This window comes from Etheostoma spectabile, chromosome 17, assembly GCF_008692095.1.
Source record: "Etheostoma spectabile isolate EspeVRDwgs_2016 chromosome 17, UIUC_Espe_1.0, whole genome shotgun sequence".
NCBI classification, from domain to species: domain Eukaryota; kingdom Metazoa; phylum Chordata; class Actinopteri; order Perciformes; family Percidae; genus Etheostoma; species Etheostoma spectabile.
Window position 1 is genome coordinate 4,388,910 of NC_045749.1, and position 14,932 is coordinate 4,403,841.

Sequence of the window (14,932 nt, forward strand, 5' to 3'; positions counted from 1 at the left end):
ATAGTAAATATCCAGGTTTTAGTCCTAGCCGTACACATGTTTTGATGTAGGCCATGTTCCAATAGACAGCCATACATCATAATTCTACCGTATACGTCACAACTGACATGGCAAAAGACAAAATGATTGTCATCGTGATTAACTTTACAGAGATGTAAAATCCTGTCTCATAGCATTTTAAGCCTTCAAACTCGTGGATCTGGTACACATCTGGATAGTTCTGGATCGCACGACAGGTCCCCTTTAATGCAACCAACCCCTTGCATTTTCAAGGCTGATTGAGTGGGAAGTATTAGTTACTACTACTGGTTGGCCAGGGGGCTTGCATAGGGAGGGATGGGACCTCTAGGACATCATGAACCCCCCCTCTCACACTATATCGTCCAAGTGAAGGTCCTCACTGACAACTGGATAAATGGTAAGAGGCATTTAAGGGACATTAAATGGGTAAAATTGCTCAATAGTTACAAATGCAAAATACAACCCCCACACGCATCCAAAGATTTTATAGCAAAGTTTTAAAATAAAAAGAGCCTCATCAAAGCATCAGTGACATGACTTAGGTCGGGAACACATGTGGCTTATTGTTCTTGCTGAGTGAGGTGGGTGTCTGTAAATGCTGACTTCAGAGAATGACTCAAAAACACACAGACTCAGCTTTCTAAATACACAGGAAATCACAGCGAGGAGCAGAGAAAGAAAACATGTGTGTGAGAAAAAATGCATAAGAAAAAGGAGAGGAGGGACTTCCTGGTACAATAAGATAAGGACATCATGGGTTTGAGTTAAACACATTACCTTTTTCGTATGTCCTATCTCTTCCTCCCCTTTGACAAAAAAATAAAGTATAACTTAAATGGGCTACGCTATTTTTCAAAACAAGAGCAGAATAGAAACTATAACATCATCATTTCACTTTCAGGCAGTCCTGATATAAGGCAGAATATTTCTCCTACACTTGTAATGATGAGTGGAGATTGGAGGCTTTAATCCAAACACTCTCACTGAAGAGAAGGAAGTTGGACAGTCCCATAAGACCGAGTGGGAGAAGTTCATACAGAGGCCTTCAAGTATCAGACAGAAGCTTTGTTCAGTAGTATCTAACATGCATAGTGGTACCTGTGATTGGTGATAAATTCAAAACTTTACCGGATGTCTTCTAACATGCCTGTTTTAAAGTGTTATTGTACTAACAATTATAACAACTGTTTCACAGCCTCACACTTGAAGAAATAACACCTTGGAGTTGTAACTCGCATCCCGGTTTTTCACTCCCAAATATGTTAACAATAGATCTATCTTCGGTGTATTACACCCCAGAATCAGTATGGTGAGTGATCAACAGCTTTTCCACACACAGTGAGAGGAAGAAAAAAGGTGGAGGTGAAACTATGGTGGCATAGACAGAAATCACACCAGAGCTCAACACCTTAAAGTTGACATTTTTTGACAGAGTTCAGCAGGTGGTACAAATGGTTGTTAATCTTTCAACTTTTTCTGAGGTTGAGGTGGAGGAGGTATGTTTTATCCTGGATGGAGGCTATAAAAGCAAAATGAAGGACCTGGAAAAGTGTTCAGTAAGAAGGGGGAGGGGAAGACTGGTGTGTTTAAACTGTAAAACTGGACATATGCCTCAGCCCCACCTGCTCCCCTGACAGAAGGGGTTAATCCCACATGCACATAGACATACACATGCAGCATTGTCAGTGCATACTAAAACACTATGCTCTAAACTGTGTGCATGTAAAATCATCTGTGTACAATCAGATGTGCACACATTCAGTAGTGCCGAGGGAGCTGTTGGCTGACTTGCCAGGAATTGATTTTAACCTATGGATCCAGAAACTGAAGACCAAAAGAAAAAAAGGTCTGAGTGCAGTAGGTCCTCCCGTTATTGAACACATCAGAGTCCAGAGTGCTGAATTATGTGTTTGTCTCCACTCTACTGTTATCAAGAACTCAACAGCAGCAGCCTCTCTAGAGCTTAAGTCCCCCTAATTTGTCAATCACAAACTGTCTTCCTTCTTGTGTGGCTCAAGTACATGAACTCACCCAGCCAAGTCTCCCTGGAAATAAAGTTCATACTAGACCATTATTCTGTACAGCATTGTATAATCAAAGCAGCCAAAAGTATGGTGAACATTAGCCTTTAACATCAGAGACGGAGATTTCCCATGAACTAATGATAATGTGTTTTATATTCAAAGCTACACTAATCAACATTGCAGTGAGCAAGAATAATTTTGAATGACAGCTTTAATTTCTTTAATTCAACCTTTGATTTCTCTACTTACTTAATGCTGAAAAAAAACAAATCATCAAATCATTGATTATTAACCTGGCTGAGGAATTTGCTTAAAATTGGCATTGCTAGTACACACGTTATATGTATGGGCGTGTACATAATTTTTTAAGTGTGTGTGTGTGTCTGACTAAGCTCCTGGCCTCTGCGACTCTGCATGACTGTGTGGCTGCATGCCAACTGCTGCTTAGCTACCGAGACACACAGTCCTACAACAGTGGATCTAGAGCTCAGTGAGACTGACTTTGGAGGCCGAGGTCAGGGATTGTAACAGCGTGCTGCTGACAGCAGGAACAGCAACCTCACACTTACAAAAGCCCTTGTAAAACTTAACTGCAAGGAGGCACGGATGACACCTGCCATTCCCACTGGCTGCCAACAGAGCACAACACATGACAAACAAATGTACATGCACACAGGCAGTCAACACATAAATATGTCTTCATGTAACACGAAGCAGGGCAACAGTTGAACTTTTTTTCCTCATGAATCCATCGCCAGCCGAGACGCAGTGCAACATGTCAAACTGTCCCATTTAGTATACACATTTGCCAAAGGGCAACACATAACACAGGCATGGGACACAGACCTATAAATCGACCAGGTCACACCCAAAGTTAACAGAGATCTCTGCAGGATTTGAGCCCTGCACGATGCATTCATGTTCAGTTGAAAGGTGTGTGATGCTTGATGCTAGTAAGTGGTAAGTCAAAGGATTACACTTTCAGGAACAATTTAACCAGAGGCAGTGTTGGCTGGTAAGTCAGAAACCAGAAATGGGTCAGAAGAAACTCTTAACAGGGTGGACACAGAAAAACTCAAAGGGGGAACTACAGTATGGTGGTAACTAATTTAAGTCAACTATTAACTACTAGCTACTCTACTTGCTAATGTGACAACAGTTCCCAGACCTACATAACAAGACACTAAAATGTGCCAATGGTATATGATGCTTATAGTTTTCCCAGTTTTTATACCTGCAATTCTTTCAACTCAGTTGCCAAACTGAAATTAAAATAATTAAATTTCCAACACAGTCAATGACAAACATTTAAATTATTAATAACATGAAAGGGAAAAAAAAGTGAACTCCCATATAAGGTAAGAGTAAAATAAGTACCGTATGTTATTTTAAACAATGATTAATGTGCCAATTATTTTCTCAATTAAACGATTAATCTTTTTTTATGTCAGAATATTCCCAGAGCCAAAAATGGCTTATTCCATGTTCCTGTTTTGTCCAACCAATAGTCTTATCCAGCAGATATGCAGGTTATTGTCACATATGACAAAGAAAAGCAGCATAAAAAGTGAGCTTTTTTATATAACCTATATAAAAACTGTAGCAAACAAGGACCAACTATGTGAAATAAGAATGCCAACATCAGGGACCAGGATAGGTCAGGGTAGGAAAAGAAAACCCTAACCACCAACACAGTGTGACATCTTCATTACTGGAAAGTGGTAATGATATCCCTCTGGTGAAGTGGGTCATCAGATTAATAAATAATAACAGATGCCTGGCACAGACTCAAAGAGGATGACATGTTTCTGGCTTTCTGGACATATGGAGTTTAATATGAAGCACACCTGCTAGAGTCACATTTTTAACAAATTGCTTGCTAAAAACAAATCCATCTTGCTTGGGTTTTTTCATATTTGTTTTCCTGCAAATTGACCAGCTTTCTCCAGAACGCGTTTAGCTACCTCCAAGAGCTACTGAAATTCTATCTGCTACACTATCAATAAAATGTAGGCTGAAAGTGGATGGTAGTTTTGTTAGCGTGGGTATGGAGATGTAAAATGAGAAACCTAAGGTAGGAAAAAATCTTGCTCATCTTCCAACTTGTGGCTGCTGTGATCTTCATCAAAGCCCTTCATCAAGAAGGTCATCCGATACCTTTATCGTTCCAGTAATACTGGCTCTCACCACATCCTCAAGCACTCTGAGGCTTTTAGGCGTTTCTCACTTTTCATGTTCCCTGTGAGCGGCTCTGAGCTCCCCAGCGGTTCCATGCTGAGCAGCAGAGTCGCATGTCTTCTTCAAGAGCTTACATAAACTATTTTTCAAAAACAGACAGTCTCTCATCTACCTATCCCTCCTCTTCAGTCTTTTCATCTTTGCATCCCTCATGACAAATGTCTTCCTTCCTTTATCAAAAATAGATGGGGGGCAAAAACATCTTCGTGTTATGTTTAACCAAACCAATAGTATAAATATCATTGTCCTGTTTTATTTTTTTAGATTCTCTTGCCAGTACAGATGTATCTTGTCTGCAGATGTGTATTATGTTTTAGTAAATTCCTTAAATTAAATTTTACCTGCACAAGTAACATTCAACAGTGATTTATAACCAGGATCAAGACAGGACACACATTTTAATATAATTTGCAATGAGAAAAGCCATGTTTCGATACGTAAACAGGAACCTGCATTCCTGTTAAACCCAGCAAAATACCAACTAAAGAAAAGTAGATGGTTGGGTAGATGGTAAAGAGGTTACATGTGAACTACAGAGTAAACAAGACATGGCATGCTCAGCTGATCTATCAAAAGCTTCCTTTGTCAAATTCCCACTTCAGAAAGAACTCCACCCAACTTAACCCTTGTCCTGTTTGGAAAGCAAAGTTGAAGTCGTTTAGCTAAGTGGAAGAGATAAAGCATATCCATGTGCTTAAACGCATGGCTTCGAGGAAAAGAGGTGATTGCTGCCACAGTCTAGCTCCAATTGAGCAGCAGTGAAAAGGTCTCTTGGGAGGCATAACTGCAAACTACATTAAAGTACGACAGCACATTTCCATTACAATAATATTCAATCCACTGTAATACAAATATAAATTCAAGTTGAACTACAATGAAACTATGCATTACAGGCATCATATGATGCATTGCTATGTGCATTTCTTTAAGTATCTATAGAACTATTCATTACTCAGTTAATCTTGAAATAAAGTACAAAAAAAGTACAAAAACATCTATTAAACCAGTCTCACACACACACTTCTCTCATGTGAATAGGACAGCATAGGTATTCTCCTCTCCTTTGATTATATTTCCTCTCAATATAACATGAAAATAGCTTTTTAAGCTATAAGACATGTGCCCTAATCATAAGTAAAAAACATAATGCAACATGAAAATATTAAAGCATTTCAAAGAGAAACCTTTTTTGACATGGGGACAGCAACAGTTCGCCTCAACCAAGCAACTAGCAGAGTATTACAGTGTAAAATTAACTTTTGCCAGAATATAACAGCCGTTTTAAGACCTTCCAATCAGTAAGGGGTGAGGTTATAGCCCTCTGCGAGCTGGTTATTGAAACATCATATAAAAAGGCCCCTGGCCTACTACTAAACAACCTCAGTTTGAGTTCCGCCATTAACTTAAAGGGTGGACTTCCACAACATCTAGAATCAGCCTAAAGTTTTTCTAATCATTATACAGAGCAGAAGAAAAATTAACAGTTTGCCTCTAAGAGGAATTCCATGCCAAGGGAGGCAGAAACACGCCAATGCCTCAAATCAGAAACCTCAACTTCCTGTGAAAAACACACGCTGCTTGGTGGGAGAGTCTTCAGTCAGTCCGCTAGTCAGCTCACAGACAGACCACTCGTTCCTCAGCTCAAAATGATTAAATTATGAGTGGATAGGACTAATTGCTACCTAAGTACAGCTGATATGATGTTACTTTTGTCCAGGTGAGTGAACTAAATCTTGTTAGCTTTTCAGCAGCATATTTGGGTAAATCATTTCATATGAACGGTTCTGAAAGTGTGGTACAAAAATAGTATCAAGTCAAAGTGCTATAAAGCAAGACACTGTACCCCACGGCAGATAAGAATATAATTTAAAACAAATAAAAAAATCCCTGTGAATCTGGACATCAGTCATTCATTTATTGGCTTTTAAAGAAGGAAAGTGCATGAGATGAAAGGCTTCCTACAGTTTCTTGTAATGCCTTTCATTGCTTTTCCAAATAGTGAATAAACTGGAGCATTATGCAGCACATCATGCAGGTTTTATAGTTGTAGAAAAAGGGAAGACAGTTTGACCATAAACCTCATCCTTGTACTGTAAGTGGTTCTTGTCTAAAAAACTATTCAATCTTAACAACACTCAATAACAAGTCAAAGCATGTGTTAACCATACAAATTAAATAGTTTAGTCATTTCCGCGTAGATGTGGGAGGCTGTGTGTTCATCAGTGGGTATTTATTTTGTAATGCAAGTGAAATGCATCTGTGTGCATATGTGAGCATTTGTGTGGGTGCGAGCACGTTTCCAGACGCCCTGGGTCTGGTCTCCAGTGTGTAGAGTTGCATGGTCGGGTCAGTGGAGAGGGATTGGGTTTGCACACTGTGAAGATTAGACGCTCAATGACTCAGAAACTGATCTGGTGGGGGAGGGGGATGGGGGGGGGGCATCTGACCTGATGCCAGAGTTTCCTCTATTCTGTCTCTTATTCTTGCTCAAACTTGTCCGATCAATAAACATGAACAGATGGCATCGGCATCACAGAACATGAAAAGAAAGACAGGAAGCCTTTTTCCCAGGACTCCTGTGTAAGCAAATGTGGTGGTGGTCAAGACCTCTACATCACTACTAATCTTATGACTGTATTTCACCATACCTGAGGTGTGTAACAAAAGGTTTTCACTGGGTTTTATTATTGTTACGCATAACGCAACTGCACAGCCTCTAAGACTGTAAAGCGGACCAACGTTAAAACTAGCTACTTAAATAACTATCCAATTTAAAATATATACAAGAGTTTGACATCTGCTTATTTACATTAAGTAAATAAAGTTTAATGCCGATTTGTGCAGACACATAGTACACCTGCAGAATGTTGCTGAAATATAGGGAATGTTTTAAACCCAAAACAGCCTTCATTCACATCATTGGCTGACCCATGGTGTTGATGTTGATGGTGTGGATCGAACTAATTATAACTCACTTATTCGACCCTATCTGAAACTCGCAGACAGAGTCTGGACATATCGAGATAGCCGCAAGTCTTTTATTATATAAATTATCAGACCTTCCTGTTGGCTGACCGGATGAAAACACGCACTTTGAGACAAAATTTTAGGCAAAAAGAGCGTGAGCAGACTGGAAAGTTGACATGAAATTTTCCAGCCTGCTCACGTTTTTTTTTTTTGTTTTTTTTTTTCCAATGGTGTTAATTGGATTTCAGAAAAAGGACTTCAACACCCTTTTTTTCTATTTTTCACTGAATGTAAAGATATTAATTAGTTTGATTAGATGTGTGCTGCAATGCAATTGTAACTAGCCCATCATCTTTTCATCTCTCTAAAGCTGGCTGTAGCAGATTTTTATTTCTATTTAAACAAAAACTCCAAACTACCATCATAAAATAAACCCTCAATGTGTACTGGTACACATAAAGCATTTTTATCCAGAGGACCTATAAAACCAATAGAGAAAATCACTGCTGATGTGACGTTCTAAAAAATTAATCTAGCATGAATGGAATATCCTGAAGCTCAGCTGGGTGTACACAGACAGATAAGACTGAATTATCAAGAGAAACCAGAGTGTGAACTCCTGACATGAGTTACTGCAGAGTGGTATCTTAGACAACAGAAATAAAATATTTTAGTGCTTCATGTGCGTGAGTTCATTGTTCATGGTTTATATTTTCATTTTGATATTTTCCTAAACACATACTGGAGCAAACACATAGGAACATTTCTGTCTAGCAATAGACATGCCTGTAGCCGGTCTGCTAAGAAGTGATTTAGAGTCAGCGTGTCGATGCACACACCAAGTCCCAATTCCCTACGCACTCACAGGCAGGCACACACCTTTCATATTCAATGGTCCCTGGAGGGGTTCTCCAGCATGTGCGCGCATGTGTGTGTGTGCGTGTGGTCCAATATTTCCACCAAGATGGATGGAAACATACTGTAATCATAATCACATGAACCCCATGACACATTGAATGAGAGGAAGGAAGAAATAACAGTGGACGGACGGACACACAAACACAAACACACACACACACAGACACACACACACACAAAGAGCCGGGTTAGAGAACACTTGAGGCAAAAAGATGTGGGTTCTGTGTCACCACCAGATTTAACTTGCCCTAATTAGCCTGCTGTGAAATGACCGCTGAAAACACAAAAACTGCAAAATACAAACTCCTTTGTCGTACAACAGTTAGAAAAAGCTTTGACTACACTACAGAAAAAGAGCCGAGCAGTTGTGGTCAGGTCTACACATTACATAACTATCCTAAAAACCTGTCAAATTTCTATGTAATCTAAAATAAAATCCTCAATTAATCCTTTTGGTCTTCTAAATGTTGGCAAATAGCATTAAATGCTCATCAAAAGTTCCCAGAGCCTATGATATTCGTATGTATGTCTTGTTTAGTCCAATCGACAGATTTAACCCTAAAGATATACTCAACAATTTAAATTGTTTTAAGTAAACAATTAGTCCTCAGACCAAAAATTAATCGGCAACTACTCTGATGACACCAAAATGTAACATTTTAAAGACAAAACAATTATTAGCTTAAAAAAAAAAAAAAAAAGAAAATTACTTGATGATGAAAATAAGACTTAGTTGCAGCCCTAGATTAATCAATTATTAAAAGAGTAACTGATTTTTTTCAGTCGGTTGACTCAATCGATTGTCTCACCCCTCACACTTGTCTACAGAAAGAAAGGTTTCTAGTGAACTAATCCATAAAGAATGATTCAAAGACAGTAAGTCTAGTCGTCATATTTTCTCCCTGCTGCACCTTATTGCCACCTAATTAATTAAAAGAATGATTTGACTTCCACCAAATATAGATATATCTTCACAGCGTGAGGATTTATTTATTTAGGGGGACAATGCACATTAATCAACACTTCTGTAATTGTGCCAGTATTGGCCAGACGGCTTATTTTTAACTGTAGTCCTAATTACCTGGCATGCATGTCCTTATGTCTTTACTCTTGCAAACACGGGGAAAACATGCAAACTCCACACAGACAGGCCCTGCCTGGACCGGGGGTCAAACGGTCTGATTTTTGTTTGTTTGTTTGAATCATGAAAGTTGAGCAGCACTGTAATTCGCTCTGCATGAGAGGGTCTGTCAAAAGTGAATAAACGGTAGACTTACTGTGTGATGAACAAGCTGCTTACTCAGGATAGAGCACACATGCCTTCTAACATGGCAAATGAAAATGAATAAGCTTTAGCCCATCTGTCTGTTTTATCACCCTTTACACAGAAACGTATTACAAGACATGCACACTCTCTGGTGTCTGGGCTCTCTAAAGTAACTATACGCCTACACTAGAGAGCGTATAAACTGGTATTTAGGGCAAACCACCTCCTCATGTGCAGTTACCAACTTAGTGAGTTTTCACAGACACAAGGTGACCAATATTAAGCCATGCTGACCTACTTTAAAGAGGACCTTCCATAAATGTGACTATGATGGAAAAAAAAGGAGTAGCAGGTGACAGGGCATCCACTTGGGCTCAATGCCAAACACTTGACCTGAGGAAGCGTTGCCACAACAATACTCACACTCATCAGCTATAAACAGCAAGGCATGAAATATGCGGAGCGGGTCAGGAAAAGGACGTGGACATTAGAAACAAGGTGAGGAATGTAAACCCAAGCTGTGTTGTTGAAAGCAGATGTGAACATAGTGAAGATGGCATCAAAAGCCTCACGCTTAACAAAACCAACACATGCCGAAATGTGCAGTAAACGTGTTCTAAGCTGCTGAAAAGCCAACACACATCATACTTCTTTGACCAATTTCAACTGTGAACATCACACGTCAACCAAGGCACGTTCCCCTTAAGAAAAATACACACTTTTAACTTCAAAGTATGCTAAGTGCACAAGGACCAGATCTTTCCTAGTGCATGACAGCACCATTTTCACTATCCACTCCTAAAACAGCAGACTGGAGATGGAACCTTTGGCACCAAATTCCTGCTGATCAAAACAAAATACAAGATGCTTGTATTACAGTTATTGCCACTACTCATTACACATGCAGTGGGGGTGGCTGGTTTTACAACGTAAGGGACGTCACCTGTTTCAACAGCCAATAGCAAAGTCCTCTTGTGGCGTCAGTTACAATAACATTATCTGTAATCCAAAGCCGTGAATCAGAGAACTAAAACGTGTTTTCACTGATTCATCACTAGAAATGTAAATATAGAAAGTATCTTAATATCACTATCAACGTAATCCATATTCTTATTAAGACGCAGCAAATGAAATATTTAGCTACAAAAAGCTTGGAAGTTGAAAGAGTCGTTGCTACGGAGATGATACACCATCACATTGGTGTGAACTGGCAGGTTTCAGAACGCTGCAGACTGACCAGTTGCAAATAGTCTGATCTTGGCTTTACAGACTGGCATCTCCAAGAATCCAGGATGCAGGACCAGTCCTAACAAAACAGGGTCCTCAGTTTGAGCCAGAGGTGCTGGACTTTAGGTCCAGGGTCAGCCTATTTGGAGGCTCAAAGGACTAGAATACATGTCAGGGTACTCATTCACTGTGAAGAGAGGTGAATCTGACTCACAACAATGGGTCAAATCATGCCACCGTTTCCTTCTTTCCACTGTTCGCTTTACTGTCTAATAAAAACAGCTTAGGAAGAGAATTAAAAACAGTGGCACTGGTTCCTGTTTTGAATTTCTTTTCTGTGAATAACTTTTGAAATATGCATGTGAATCAGACTTCCCAAAATCTGACTTAGGCTGCTTGAATTAAAAAAGAAAAGAAAAGTGTCTGAAACCTCATGTTGTGTGAGTAAAAGAAATTAATTTAACATAAGGCCTCTAATGTAGCGTAACACCAACATGACTGAAAGTCAAATGTTCAAATCATCCCCTCAGTAGACTGAGATTCTTTAAGTCAAGCAATTGGTTCTATTGTTTTTATTTTATTTTTTTTACTTTGACTATGACTGTGTCCTGTGTTTTATTCTTTTACTTTTCCCCCCATTTCCCTCCCTAATTAGTTATGTCAGTTTCCCCATACTGCAATCCTTGTTGCTTCCAACTTTTGAATCTGTTGAACCAGTGGGACATTAATGAGTGTGAGTGAAATCCACTTTTTAGGGCTAAAACTAACAACACATATTGTTCTGGTTAAGCAATTGCTGATTTGGTCTGTAAAGTGACAATGTAGTCCTTTCTCTTACTGTCAGTGTGTACCTTCTTCATTACACCATCTCTCTTAAAGTGCTTATATTATGCTTTTTGGCATTTTCCCTTTCTTTTATTTTGTTACATATCTTTAATGTGCAAGTAATAGGTTTAGAAAGTGAAAAAGCCCAAAGTCCACCCAAAGGGGCTTACCATATCCCACAGAAAACTCTGTTCACAAACTGCTCCAAACAGCTCTTTTGTAGTCCAGCGTTCTGTGACATATAATGCTCCCCTAGCTGCTAGCGTGGCACACCCTCAAACTCTGCTTCTGACTGGCTAGTAGTCCTTACCTAGCTACTCCCAACAAAGATGGAACAGAAGTGTGATGTCTCACTCTGTAGCTAAAACAGAGAGCTCAACACACAGGGTGAAAAGGGGAGCTGCGGCAATGTGCAGTACAACAAAAATATGATGTTTTTTGAACATTAAACCTTGTAAACCTATTCTGGTACAACCTCTAAATACAATTATGAACCTGACAAATTGCATAATATGAGCACTTTAAGTTTGCATTGCAGAGCTGCTGTCTGTGCTTTGTCAGAGCAGCCTACTGGTTTTTCCTGTAAGCAACGCTGGGAGGAGGCTAACTGAAGACAGAAGGTAGGGAAAGAAATAGAAGGGCCAGCGTTCGAATTACAATCTCATCAATGATTCAGTGGGAAGAACACAGACTGGCTTATGAACACAGAAAACAAACAGCTCTGTTGACGGATGTGCAACTAGATACATCCACATAGATATGTAGATATATAAGCATTTGAATGCCTGTGCCCAACTTACAATCAAAAACTGATATTGCGCAATCACAAAAGTGAATTTCATGCAGTCATGCACACAAGGACGTACTGTACACCGACTGGATAGCTAAACACATGTGGGTGTATGGTCATATGGACAAGCAATTATACATACTCTCACAAAAACCTTAGTGCTTCTACAGCCAAGTGCCATTTCCTGATCGTACAAAGCATACAATGTGACCTTCTTAAAAGCATGGTACAGCAGAACAGAGCTTTGTTTCTTCACAGCAGATATTCTCTCTCTGAGCTGTTCTGCTTTCTGTCTCTTTGGCCTTTTGCCAGTTTATGTCTATTTGACAAGTGAATGATGGCATGCGTGTGGCTGTGTTTTAAAAAACTATCTGTAAAACTATGTTAAAATAAAAGCTGCTAGCATTGAGGCTTCAGTGAGGTGAGTTTGGGTTTTGGCATTGCTTCCACCTCATACTTCTGGCTCTATCTCCTGAACTTTTCAAAATAAAACAGACTTAAGATTTCTGGAAATAAATGGGACTGTCTAAACAACTGTTTCACATGTTATGTAATCAATTACATTTCAGAATTACCAGTTCTGCTTGTGGTTCCCATCTCAGCAACTAACGGCTGTTGCTATGTTGAGCACAAGGACTCTCAGACTTAAATTATTTAATGGATTTTCAGCAACTACTGCCCAGTCTTTCACTGCAGTTGAAGAAACGGCAGTGCTCCCCTGGGAAGCCACAACAAGTTACACACTCAAACGTTTGTGTACGTGAGGATGTACACACAAGATCGTTTCAGACAGGAAGGTTGAAAAGTGAAGCAGGAAATGGCAATCTTGCATGATCAGAGGGGATTTGATAATTACAGGTCTGTGTGTACATATGAATATGTGTCGGCAAGTGTGTGTGTGTGTGTGTGTGTGTGTGTGTGTGTGTGTGTGTGTGTGTGTGTGTGTGTGTGTGTGTGTGTGTGTGTGTGTGTGTGTGGAAAAGAGAAGGTGCCAAAATGTATCAGTAGTTTCGGTTGCAGTCGCCTGTATGAACTACACAGCAAGGAAACCATAGAGATGGTATCTTGACAATCATACACACACTCAAAACACTTCCTTACTTTCACATTTCATGTACAGTATAACCTCAAAGTATAACCTCAAAAAGGCTTTCAGTTCTTGCTTGTAAAAGTGAAGGATTCTGCTGATATTAAAGGGAAATTAGGGTGAAACAGGCTGTGGTTTGAGTCTGGGCGGAGGTGTTGAACACACTCCCAGCAGAGAGGTAAGGCCAACTGGAACAACTATAATTGAAAGTAGGAAATGACCAGCATCTACCACTTCATAACTTTTGTCTACATCTTGGATATTTCTGCGCCTTACCAACCACTTTGGTATAACAAAATATTGTCAGTAGGTTCTGCTCTAATATAAATGTAGTTGGGTGGTAAAACAGGAATTAGGGTGATTTTTTGGGGTGTATTTGCCCAAATTGTAGAAGTGGTCCTGTTTTGGTTGTACAGCTGAACAATATATCCATTCAGTATCCACAATGTACAGTATGTGTGCAATGGTCAAACTGTAAAGGATGCAATATAGTAAGGCAAAGTACTGTAGGCTGGCCCACCATGGTATACAATATAAATATATAATATTTAATAATATATAATATATAATATAATATATATAATATAAAATGAAACTAGCAAAGCTTTTGGCAGTCTTGCCAATCTGGTCTTGGAAAAAACAACTCAATTGTTTTCAGGAAGGACTGATAAATCTTGCATGCATAGAAAAACATATTTACGAAAGTTAACAAGATGGACACTTCCTCCAGGATTTGCATCTAACATTAGAGTAGGGGTGAATTAAACAATTCATCTAGTCAATAAAATGTCAGTAAATTGTGAAAATTGTAAAAATAGAACAGAATAGAATAGAATAAATTTTCATTGTCCACCAGGGTGGCATTTTTTTTGGCTCACCAGACCTACAAGACAGATACACATCGGACAACATCTCAGACATAGTAAGTAAAGTATAAAAAAGATGAAATAAAGATATCAGGATAAAAAAGATGAAATATACTTAAATACATTAGAATAGCAGCTCATTTTGATTGTCAGTGGATTTGGTTGAGGAAACTGATGGCATCTGAAATAAAGGATTTTTTTGTAAAACACTTTTTGGCCAAAGGTAACATCTTCTAATGTCTTGTATTGTCTTTCGAGAGTCTAAAACCTATATACCGTCATCACAATGAAAAAGAAAATGTTTTTTTTTGCTTTAAAAAAAAAGACCTAAACAATTAATTGATTATCAAAATAGTTGCGGATTACTTTTCTGACTATCAACTCATCAACTAACCATTTCAGCTCTAACAATCAGGAATTAAAAATAGGAACAAAAATAAGATTTGTTGATGAAAGGGCTTATATTTCTAAGTATTATATAGGTTTCTCTTTCTTTCACCCTTTCTCAGTCGAGCTACAGAGGTAAAGAGCTGTACATACACGGTGACATTATTTAATTTGTTCCATTTCTCAATGTTTATTGCAAAAATGTAAAATAAAACATTGCAATGTTATTAGTTTCCCGCTAACGTTTCAGCTCTTCTTGTGTCAGCACATCCCAGACATTAAGAGACTCCCCCCCCCCCCAGAACTCCATCAACA

General features: G+C 39.0%; 1 protein-coding gene across 1 annotated transcript in view; it reads right to left on the minus strand.

Annotated features, from left to right (window-relative positions):
* Positions 1–14,932, minus strand: part of peli1b (pellino E3 ubiquitin protein ligase 1b) — a 35,146-nt gene that overhangs the window by 14,959 nt on the left and 5,255 nt on the right. The window lies entirely within an intron of this gene.